Raw genomic sequence first — 12,362 nt, 5'->3', positions numbered from 1 at the left:
CATGTAGATTTGAAACATAAACACATTAAAATCAACAGGGTTCAAAATTCTTAATGTTTTTGAAAATCTATTTTTAAAATTTAGTCACCTCATTTATATGTTTAAAATGAACATTCATTTGAAGTTCTGTTATTACTTATTACCCTTCAGCTTCTTTCATTTTATTGGTTATGTACAAATAAAAGTAAACACAATATTTTATAATTTTAAAAGAGCACAGGTAGTATGAATATAACCTGGTAAATTATTAGAATTTTTCTTTTTGGGCATTTTAATTTTTATAAATGAGCATGTTTCAATTTTAATATATCATAATTCTATTGCTTTTATAAAAGTAATTTAAAATGTTTATATTTATAGATGTCTTCTAAGTACTACAAGACATCAATACTATGACAGTGTTAGACATGGCTAATCATTGTGAATCATCGGTAATTTTGAAATACATCCGTGATCACATCGTATTTGCAGAAACTTCCGAAGCCTTCTGCATTCTTTTGTACTATACTCACATAGATGAGACTTAACTGACTCTTAAGAAATAAGTGAACAGTTGTATTCTACAACCAACAAATTTCCAATTAAGGAAATCCAATTAAAAGCTCATTTCTGTAATTGAGCATAGATGTAATCAAGCTCAAACAGAAGCAGGAGAACAAGATGTATGCAGTTTATTTAGGGAAATGGGCCTAGGGATTCTGAACTTTTAAGAATTTTGAAATAATGTTGATGGTTCCAAAAGGTACATTAAACTTCTCCCTTACCATCTTCAAGATCAACAGGTAAATAAAGTAACCCAGCCAATATACTGTAAACAACAAAAATTTAAATTATTAATGAGGTTTGGAAACCTACAGTTTTATGCCTGAAAGCAATCCATTAAGTTTAATGTTTTCAAAACAGTTGGAAAGAGTGCATAGGAAAGGTACGTGTAATCTGTGTGCTTCAAGGGTTAGTATATATCCAAACTCTAAAGCGATTATAGAATTTTCTAGATTTTCTTAGTGAGATTTTATCCAAATAAAAGTACGGTCACTCTTTACTTATAATTGAATTATACATCTTTGACTCAACTGAATTTTTTTTTTTTTTGAGGCGCTGGTTTTAGGCAGAAATTGTAACATATTTAATTTATTTAAGAGATTGTAGCTAATAAAAGCACAACTGAAATCAGTGATCAGAAGGTTAGTCATATCTACATTGTAACAAATGTTTGGCAAACTAAACTCAAAATATCCAACACATTTATCTGCTAAATAATATTTTGCAGTGTCTATCTGTTATAAACATATCAATCAAAGCAGCTCAGGTTGACTTTCTAGTGAAAACCTGAAATATGTGTCCAAACTAATACTACTGAAAATTAAATCTATTCAGCTTTTTCCCCCCCTAATATTACTCTGCTACCTTATACAATCATGAATGGGAAATAAAAATGTTAAAAGTGTAGACTCTTATGCCTTAAGGAAGTCTTTTAAATTACTGTATGCTGAGGTCAGCATTATGGGCAATAGTTTGTGTACTGGTTGCTCTACTTCTGATCCAGCTCCCTGCTAATGTCTCTGGGAAAAGCAGCAGAAGATGGCCCAAGTTCGTGGGCCCCTGCCACCCATGTGGGAGACCCCAGTGGAGTTCCAGGCTCCTGGCTTAGGCCTGGCCCAAACCGAAATGTGGAGGCCAATTGAGGAGCAAACCAGCAGATGGAAGATCTCTCTCATTCTGCCTCTCAAACAAATAAAAATACACCTTAAAGAAAATTATTGCATGCTGATTTACAAACATTTTTCTAAAATTTTAATGTTTCTACTTTTCAGTATATTTCAATCCATTCCTGTTGGGAAACAGGTAGGTAAAAATTTGGAGGAAAAGTATATTACCTCCTTTCTGTAAATCCTAAAAGTAGCTATATATTTGCAAATCCAGGTCACTTAAAAACCAGCTGACAGCAATATTTCAGAAGTACTAGTTTTGAGCTTCATAAACATTCCCTGTCACATTCCCTATCTGTGCTCTAAAATTGTAACCTAATAATTAATCTTCACTTCCAATTCAAGGCACACAAACATTATGAGACATTTGTCATATTTTTTATCACTATTGCCACAAAATATTTAATAATTTCATCTCTTATTTGTCTTATTCCCAGTGTGAAATAATTTCCACAGAGCAACCCAAATTACTTCAAGGGCACTATGAAATATTAAAAATTAGGAAAGGAAAAAATAATGAAAGCAGTTGTTCTACTCTGTCACTCAAATCTTTAGTGTTTAGGGTTGAAAAGCTTTATAAATTTATAGTCTTGATAAAAGAAAATTAGTAGCCCATATTGTAGAATTCAAAATAAATTCTGCATCCCATATCAGTGGTCCCAAACTGCCCACCGTTTGAGTCTGTGCTGCTTCACTTCTGATCCAGCTTCCTGCTAATGTACCTGGGGAAGCAGCAGAAAATGGCCCAAGCACCTGGGCCCCTTGACACCCACGTGAGAGACCCAGATGGAGGTCCTGGCTCCTGGCTTATGCTTGGCCGAGCCCTGATTTTGATGGTTTGGGTAAGGAATGAACGAGCAGATAGAAGACCTCTCTCTGGAGATGAAAGACATAAATAAACATTTTAAAACTGTAGATATAAAGGTCCAGTCTTTTGGTACCACAAGAGGCAATTCTCATCCCAGAATTTTTCCCTTGGGATTGGCTGAGACTCCACACCTGTTTTTCTTTTTTCTTTTTCTCTTTCTTCTCTTTTACAAGTTTTGATCCCAAGGAAAGTCCTGAAAAAATAATCTGAAAACTATTTTTTCCTAAGAGTTCTACCTACAATTTTCTGTACAAGTAAAATAATGTGTTTCTAAATCCACATTCCAGCTGAATACCTGTGCATAACTGTACAGATTTTTTTTAAAATATTTTATTTTATTTTATTTTTTTGACAGGCAGAGTGGACAGTGAGAGAGAGAGACAGAAAGAAAGGTCTTCCTTTGCCATTGGTTCACCCTCCAATGGCCGCCGTGGCTGGTGCACTGCGCTGATCCGAAGGCAGGAGCCAGGTGCTTCTCCTGGTCTCCCATGTGGGTGCAGGGCCCAAGGACTTGGGCCATCCTCCACTGCCTTCCTGGGTCACAGCAGAGAGCTGGCCTGGAAGAGGGGCAACCGGGATAGAATCCGGCACCCCGACCAGGACTAGAACCCGGAGTGCTGGCGCCACAATGTACAGATATTTTTAAATGTCATGGTAGTTCTCTGAAACCAAGGTAGACATTTTCAAAAAATTACTTCAGCAGAGACTATAACTGGTGTTGCTTTATGTGTAAATTATCAGATTACTTTGACTTGGGTAATGCATAATAATGTAGTTAAAAACTAGCACACAAATAGGTGAATACTTATTCAACATCTAGGCTGTAATGAGCATTGGATTGAAATAAAACTTGCACTAGCTCGACCTTTGATGGATCCTAGGTGATAAGAATTAAAATGAGGATTCTGAAATATTTTACTCAAGCAACTATCAATTTAATTATTGCTATAATTACTCTTTACAAAACTGACTAAATATGAAGGCAACAGTTTTTCCAAAACAATTTTTCCAAAATATTTAGAATTACTTGATATTCAGCATGAGATTATTTTAAGGAAATACAATTTCATAGCTAAAAGTGAAAATCAATAACTCATCTTCAATCGATTGGAGAAATGAGGTGACAGGGAAAACATAGGGTTGTGGGGAGAGAGAAGAGAGAGAATTTGAGTTTACCAGAAACAGAACCTACTCAGCCAGACTGGTAGGGTAACTGATCAATTGCTGCAGACTCACTGGGGATGAATTTGAGATTAAAAATCCTGGGAACACAGGCCTACAGATCCTTCACATTGTGAATTTTGGCACCACAATTTGGTGAGGATCAGAATAAAACCTACTAATGCATTCTGCAGGGAGAAGGGAAAAGTAGCCATTTTTAAATATACCCAAAGGGTCTGTTCTCCTTAACAAAGGATTGCCCTCAAGGGAAACTAGCCAATATAGATCTTAACAGAGTGTAACTGACATAGAAGAAGAGAAATACCTAACTCCAGGCCTCTGGAGCCTTCTACATAGGGGAAGGGAAATACCCAAGTCTAGCCCAGTCTAGCATTCCCATGTTATACTAAAAAGTTGAGACATACTTGAGGAACTTACAGCCCAGGGCTCCAAGAACACAGCAACTCTTTAACTTAATAATAAGTTTAGAGTATGTTTCTCCTCTGTTCCCCTCCTTACCACCACATCAGCAGGGCTCCTTTAAAATAACAGAGCATTATATGTGAAAAGAATCCCAAAGTTCAGGCTCTATTTAAGAAAAAGCCTCAAGGAAAACCCAATTACAAGAGGTGAGGAAAAAAAAGAGCCAGGGAAATTATAGTTTGGACACCTACAATGATAGAAAACAGTTCACATAGCCCAATCTATGGAGAGACTTCAAACTAATTCATAACATAAAAGACCTATGAATATTTACCTCAGTTTCTTTTATCAAACTTATTATATCTAACTTTCAACACAAAAGTACAAGACTTCAAAAAAGGCAAAGAATGCTCTGAAGAAACAAACCAAGCATCAGAACCAGACTCAGATGTTGGGATTATCAAACTAGGAATTTAAAATAAGTAAGATTAATATACTCAGGGGTCTAATAGAAAAAGTTGAGAACATACAAGAAAAGATGGGAAATTTTAGCAGAAAGAAACTAACCAAAAAAAAAAAAAAATCAGGGGCCGGCATTGTGGCACAGTGGGTTAAGTTGTTGGCTGCAATGCCGGCATCCATATGAGTACCAGTTTGAGTCCAGGCTGCTCCACTTCTGATCCAGTTCCCTGCTAATGCACCTGGGGAAACAGCAGCAGATGACCCAAATACTTGGGATCCTGGCACCCACCTGTGAGACCCCGATGGAATTCCAGGCTCCTGGCTGTGGTCTAGCCCAGTCCAGGCCTTTGCAGCCATTTGGTGAATGAATCAGTGGATAGAAGACTGATTTCTCTGTTTCTCCCTCTCTCTCTGTAATTTTGCCTTTCAAATAAATAAATAAAATTTTAGAAGAGAACAGAAAAATGCTAGAAATCCAAAAATGAAAAATGCATTTGATAGGCTCATTAAAAGACTGAACACACTGAGACAAGAAACAGTGAGCTTTAATGGTATGTCAATAGAAAATTTCTAAACTTAAAAGCAAGTTGAAAATTAAGGAAAAAGTACAACTGAAAACATGAAATACAAGAACTGCAGGGCAATTATAAAAAGTATAACTCAAATGTAATGGAAATACATTTGTTGGAGGAGAGAGAAAAAAGGAGCAGAATTTCTGTATAAGATGATGAAAACATTCTCAGAAAACATAGGGATGGTGCAAGTAATATCAATGAATTATACAGCTAAAAGGGTTAAAACTCTGCCAATTTGGATACTTCAGCAGAATTTAACAAAAAAAAATTGATGGAGAAATGGACTTTCACAAGGATGTAGAAGTTGAAAGAATGTGTTAACTTGACAGAAATCTTAGAAGAAGATTTTCAGAGAGAAAGAAAATGAAGGGACTGGCACTGTTGCGCAGCAGGTTAAGTCGCCATTTGCAGTGCCAGCATCCCACATGGGCACTGGTGGGAGTCCCAGCTGCTCCACTTCTGAGAAGTTCCCTGCTAATGCATCTGGGAAAACAGCAGATGGCCCAAGTGTTTGGGCTCCTGTATCCACAGGGGAGACCTGGAGGAAGCTCCTGGCTCCTGGCTTTGGCCTGGCCCAGCCTTGACCATTTGGAGAGTGAAACAGAGGATGGACGATGTCTCTCTGTCTTTATTTCTTTCTCTCTGTAATTCTGCCTTTCAAATAAATAAATAAATTTTTTGAAAAGAAAATGAAATAGGTCACTTTTAAAAAATATTTATTTATTTATTTGAAAAGCAGAGCTACAGAAAGGCAGCGGCAGAGAGAAAAAGAGAGAGAGAGGTCTCCCATCCTCTGGTTCACTCCCCAGATGGCCACAATGGTCAGAGCTGTGCCAATCCAAAGCCAAGAGCCAGGAGTTTCTTTGGGGTCTCCCAGACATGTGCAGGGGCACAAGGACTTGGGCCATCTTCACTGCTTTCCCAAGACATAGCAGAGAGCCAGATCAGAAGTGGAGCAACCGGGACTTGAACTGGTGCACATATCGGGTGCTGGCACTGCAGGAGATAGCTTTACCTGCTATGCCACAGCACCGGCCCCTAGGTAAGACAATGTATATGTTGAAGGGATAAGCATTATAGAATGAACATATGAAAATAACATAAGACCTTTTTATTTTCTTAAATGATTTACCAGAGAACAGTGTGTTCAAAATAATAATAGCAACAATGTATTCAGTAACAATTGCTTATAAATAAGTGTAATGGATGACAGCAATATTATAAGGGAAAAGAAACAGAATTTGGAAATGTCTTGTGAATTGGTATGGTGTTGTGTGTGTGTAAACCTAAGTTAGTTGTGAATATATAGTACAAATCTAGGGTAGTATAATTGATATGCTAATAAGGAGTATAAATAAAATGATGTAAATACTCAATGAAAACTAGAAAAAGTAGAAAAATAGAGATAGGCAAAAATGAAAACGACATGATAACAAATATAAAAATGTTAAAATGTGGTTGGTATTAATCCATCAATATCAATAATCACTCTATCAATCATCTAAATACCAGTTAAAGACCAATTTAAGAAGACAAGAGCAGGTGTTTGACATAGCAGTTAAGATGACATTGGGACTCCTGTATCCCACCTTGGACAGCCTATGTTCGAGTCCCACCTCCACTCCAGATTCCAGTTTCCTGCTAATGTGCACATGTGGGGAGATATCTGGTGATGGCTCAAGTGCTCCCTGTGGGAGACCTGACTGATTTCCCAGCTCTAGCATACAGCCCTCCCTGCCACTGTGGCAATTAGGAGGAAATGAACCAGCAAATGGGAAATCACTCTCTCCCTCTTTCTGCCTTTCCAATAAATAAACTCTATTTTATAAAAGAGAATGAATAAAAATACAAAATCTATATGATGTTCACAAAGACCCCACTTCAAATAAAATAGCATAGATTAAAAATAAAAGGATAGAGAAATTTATGCCTGACACTAATCAAAAGTGAGCTGGAATAGTTAGGTTAGTTCCAAACAAAGCTGGCTTCAGAGCAAGGAGGATAATATAGGATAAAGAGCAAATGACTTAATGACAAAGGGGAGAATTGCCCAAGAAACTATAACTATTCTTTAAGCTGTAGTTAGAAGACCAGTTCTATAGCTAAATTATGTCATATTACCTGGCAGAATCTGGAGATAGACTAATACTAAAAATGTGTCTTTTTGGATATGAACACAAGATTGTATAATAGTGAACATCAAGACAATTTCACTTTCAAACTTTTTGGTGGACTACTTTCAACACATCTTTTCAGCCTATAGCTCCATGAGTAACAGCATATCCTATATTAGTATATAGGCAGGCAATCAGGCTTATTGTCATTCGGCTTACTTCAGAAAATGCAGAGTATTAATATGTACACTTAACATCAACATCACACAGTTTGCATATGTATACCTACATTCAAAGCACACTGCCACTATTCCACCTGCTCCAAATCTTTTCATTTCTTATCTTAACATCAATCCAATGTAAGAAAATTAAAGCTCATTTTGCAAAATTTTATTGTGACCAAAATTACACACCTAGGAATGACATTTAAAATTTTTAAATAATGAAAATTGTCATCACATAACAAAGCTCAATGAAAAAAGTTACCTGCTTTAAAAGATTTGGGGATAAGGACTGGCACTATGGCACAGAGGGTTGAGTAGTAACCTGCAGCGCTGGCATCCATATGGGCACCAGTTCAAGTTTCAGCTGCTGTACTTCCGGTCCAGCCCCATGGTGGTGTGCCTGGGAGGCTGACCCAGGTGCTTGGGAAATCATATAACAACATCCAACTGATTTTTTCCATAAATTCCTAGAGTCAACTTTTAGTCATGGGGTAGAGTCATGGCCAGCTGAATGTGGGCAGAAATGATATATGGCATTTCCAGTTCTGACTACTAAAGACCACTTGATAACCCCATGTCTGTTATGCTTCCTTTGTTTCTGGATTTACTGCAAAGGAGTCATAAGAGGGCTCTGATGCCTTGGAAGTGGTGGATGCAGTGAATAAGAGTCCCTCTTGGAAAAACTGCCCAACCACAGCCAATTTCTCTGTGACATAAGAGAGATACCCTTTCATTTTGCTAAACCACTATGATCTAGGGCTTTTTGTTACTGCAGATATTCGATGCTGAATAAATGACAAAAATAAAGCATGGCCCCTTTATTTAAGGTCCTTACTGTCTTAATGGTAGTGAGCACATATACGTGCATTTTATCACTGCCAATTTTTGTCTTCCTCTCCCACAAGAGAATTTCTCACTTCTGGAAACAGTAGATAACACAGAACATAAACACTTCAGTATTGCCTTTTTCATTAAATTATCTGTCTCTTCCTCGATGAATATTTTCAAGACATTTCAGCCATAACCTGTATCTTCGGTACCCCTGGTGCCTGATAGGAACATTAATAAATACTTGATGAACAGATTCTAAGCATAATCCAAATCTAATAGACAAGCAGCTGACAAACCCTCCTTAACAATTACAGTGATACAGTTGCACTCAGAGGATAGCCCCTCTTGTGAAATTTCAAAATTCATATGTGTTGTATGTAACCTGATTTCTTTAAAAAATAATATCTGTACCAATCTAAAATTCAGTTGTATTCCCATTCCCATCACTGCTTTCATCTCATTAAAATGTAGCATTCAGAAAGATGCCTTTTAAATTCTACACAGATGAATCTAATCAAAAAACAACTGAGTTATTTTATCAGAGAGGAAATGCATATTTAAATATAGACCATATAACTGTGTCTTAAATATTCCTAGAGCTACAACTGAAAAGAACTGATTTAATGTTCCAGTTTATCATTTTATCAAATTTATCAAATTTATCAAATAAAAAATGACATTTCTAAATCTATGCTGCTTCTATTTTGCATTCTGAAACTTCACTTCAGTTACTAACACAAAATTATAAAATTATAAGTGTAATAATCTTTTCTAAAAGTAAACTAATTGTGGAATTATTTATTTCACTATTTCAGGAAATTTTTATGGATTCCCTTCTAGTATTTACTAAATATTAGCAATTACACAATTAACAATACCTATAATAAAACAATATGATTCTAACAGACACTTTAGAAATTATATAATATAAGGTATTTTTTTCATGGTAAATAGTTTTGTGTAACTCAAATAAGAAATTAAGTAAAGTATGATAAAAGATGTTTTAGGCAGCATTTAGTCTCAATTTTATATTGGCTTTTGGATTTTATAGATTTATTTAAAGAAGGCTTCCATTTAATTCATTTACTGTGTTCTTATATCTATTTTTGTTGAACTTATCTTTATAATTTCCAAACAACACTCTTAAATATTGTATGGCATTATTCTCATTTTTAATTTATGTATTGATTGTGTGAAATTAAATAAAAATGATTAGCTTTCTTATAAGTATATGTCAAGTGTCTGAAAGTCTTTCTATGCCTCAGTTTTCTCGTATGCAAAATGAGGACACTATTAACCATTAAGTTGAGAGAATTAAAATATATGTAAAGCAATTAATACACTATCTGCCATATATAATCATCTAATAAGTGCGATTATAATGGGGCTTAGTTTGTGATTATTGATGAAAAATAATCTAAAGGTAAAATGAAACAAATTATACTCATATATAATAGTTAAAGGAAATTTATATGCCAGACACTCACAAATTTCAACTATGTGTTTGCTCACTTCTCATTTGGAGGGCAGTTATTAATAGTTTGAAGTTAATGATCACCAAGAACTGAATACTCTGATCTCAATATGATCTCAATATGAATATAAATCTTAGAAACAAACCTTAGTTTTGCTCTGTGAATTTGTTTAAAAATTTGATTAAACTTCAGCTGATACAAAAGAAGCCTCGTATTAAGTCACACAAAGTCTTCCTGTTAGATAGAGTTCATGTAGAGTTTTACAGTATATTCTCCCTGAAACATTCAGAGAAGGGAAAATATTTTGAATCAAGAAATGCTTCTCTCACACATAAATTTTTCCCACAGGAAAAAGCCTAAATTGGTGGGATACTAGAGCTCAGTTACTGTCTGCAGTATGAGGAGAATGTTATCAAGGCAGATGTGAAACCCAATTTAGAGTTAGATTGTTTTTCCTGTTCCATTACATATTTACAAATAGAGCACTCTGGGCAACAATTCAGACTGCTAGTGTGTAGATATTATGCTGTTGATTTCTGGTGGTAGATTGGGAAATACCAATAATGCAATACATATAAATCTATCTCATCATTATTGTAGAGAAATAACTTTTTATCTCTACTTTAGAACTCTCTTGTGTTCTGTTTAATTGTGTGCTTTAGAGTTATTTCCTGTGGAAAGAGACTAAGCTACAGAGAAACCATAGAAGTCAGTGTTATATAAAGTATCAGAATTGCATCAAAGGACAAATAGGCAATAGGGGAGAAAAAAAATCATCTTCTGATTTTAAAACATTGAAATCAGGAGGTAAATATGCTAGCATGGGAATTACATAAGTAGGTTTGAAATGTTTATTTTTGCTCTTGGTTATGAATTTCTAAAAAGTAGAAGGAGAAGGAATATAATCTTTGGCTCTCAGAGAGCCAACTTTTAAGTCCCTAAGAGAGTGAATTATAACCATTCCTGATTTTGTTCCCCCACACACATATGTTCCTAATCATACCAATAGTTACATAAAATATATATTATTTAAAATTCTAAGGTGGAGCAACCTATATGGTTACCTTGCCAAAGCAAAATTGGTAATATAAATAACTGGAAATCATGCATTTAGAAGGAACGAATGATTTAGGTAGAGAAACTTGCATGTCTTTCCCTGCCGCCATTAAGTCACGTGGAGGTGGTGGCCCTGGTGCGTTTTAGATCAGCTTCACTGGTAATCCACCAATGAGGCCGGGGAAGGCATTGCTGCTGGAGGTGTACTGGATGTTAATACCGCTTTAGGGTAGTTGCTGAAGACTTCCTTCATCCATGATGGCCTAGAATGTGGAATTTGTGAAGTGCCAAAGCCTTATTCAAGTGCCAAACTCATTTTTGTGTGCTTACATCCAACTGTGATGATCCTATGTGTGGCAAGTTCATGGAGGCGCTTTGTGCTGAACACCAAATCAACCTCATTAAGATTGATGACAACAAGAAACTTGGGGAATGGGTAGGCCTCTGTGAAACTGTCTGAGAGGGGAAACCCCATCATGTGGTTGGTTGCAGCTGTGTAGTGGTTAAGGACTATGGCAAAGAATCACAAGCCAAGGATGTCATAAAAAAATACTTCAAATGCAAGAACTGAACAAAATAAAAACTTGGCATGAACACACACAAATATATTTGTGAATCTCTAAAGAATAATGTTGCATACAAAAAGATGATCTGCCAATGGATAATTGTAGTGAAATGTCATTTGTGTGAACATTAAATTTGCACAGGAATATGCTATAGTGTTGAGGAAAAATACATATGTAACAATCAGATAAACATTATTAAGAATAATAAACAGGGGTCTGCACGGGGATGCAGTGGGTTAATCCACCATTTGTATCATTGGCATTCCGGATCAGAGTACTGATTTGAGTTCTGGCTACTCTGCTTCCCATACAGTTCCCTGTTAATGCACCTGGGAATGCAGCAAAAGATAATCCAAGTACTTCAGCCCCTCTCATTCTTGTGAGAGACCAGGATGGAGTTCCTGGATCCTGGCTTTGGCCTGGCCCAGCCCTGGCTGTTGTGGCCATTTGTGGTCAAGGAGGGAGTAAGCTAGCAGATGGAAGATTTCTCTCTCTCTCTCTCTCTCTCTCTCTGGCTTTCAAATCAATCTTTTCAAACATCAAGACCCATTGCCCCCCCAAGTGAATAAACAACATTAGAGAAAAGTGGTTATCCTGTAAAAGGGGGGATGAGGGATAGAAATGTAATTGCACAGGTGTATACAGGAATTTCTCATGTTTTAATAATATTTTATTTCTTAAAGTAAATAATAAGAATATATGTGTGTTTCTCATTTTAATATCTGTAAATGTTCTACATGGCTAGAAGTTGATAAATCAAGAAAAATAAACTTCATAGAATAGTCATTAAAAATGCATGTGCCGAGGAAATAAGCAGTAGCTGTTAAATATATTCTAATTATTTTAGTTAGATATTGCTGTATGTCAAATTACCCAAGAATTTAGAAGTTTAAACAAC

At 35.9% G+C, this 12,362-nt stretch overlaps 1 pseudogene; it reads left to right on the top strand.

The window, feature by feature from the left end:
- Positions 1-6,400: 6,400 nt before the first annotated feature.
- Positions 6,401-11,469, top strand: LOC133752856 (small ribosomal subunit protein eS12-like; annotated as a pseudogene).
- Positions 11,470-12,362: the final 893 nt, after the last annotated feature.

Source organism: Lepus europaeus, chromosome X (assembly GCF_033115175.1).
Source record: "Lepus europaeus isolate LE1 chromosome X, mLepTim1.pri, whole genome shotgun sequence".
Taxonomy (NCBI): Eukaryota; Metazoa; Chordata; class Mammalia; order Lagomorpha; family Leporidae; genus Lepus; species Lepus europaeus.
This window is presented reverse-complemented; position numbering and strand designations above follow the sequence as displayed.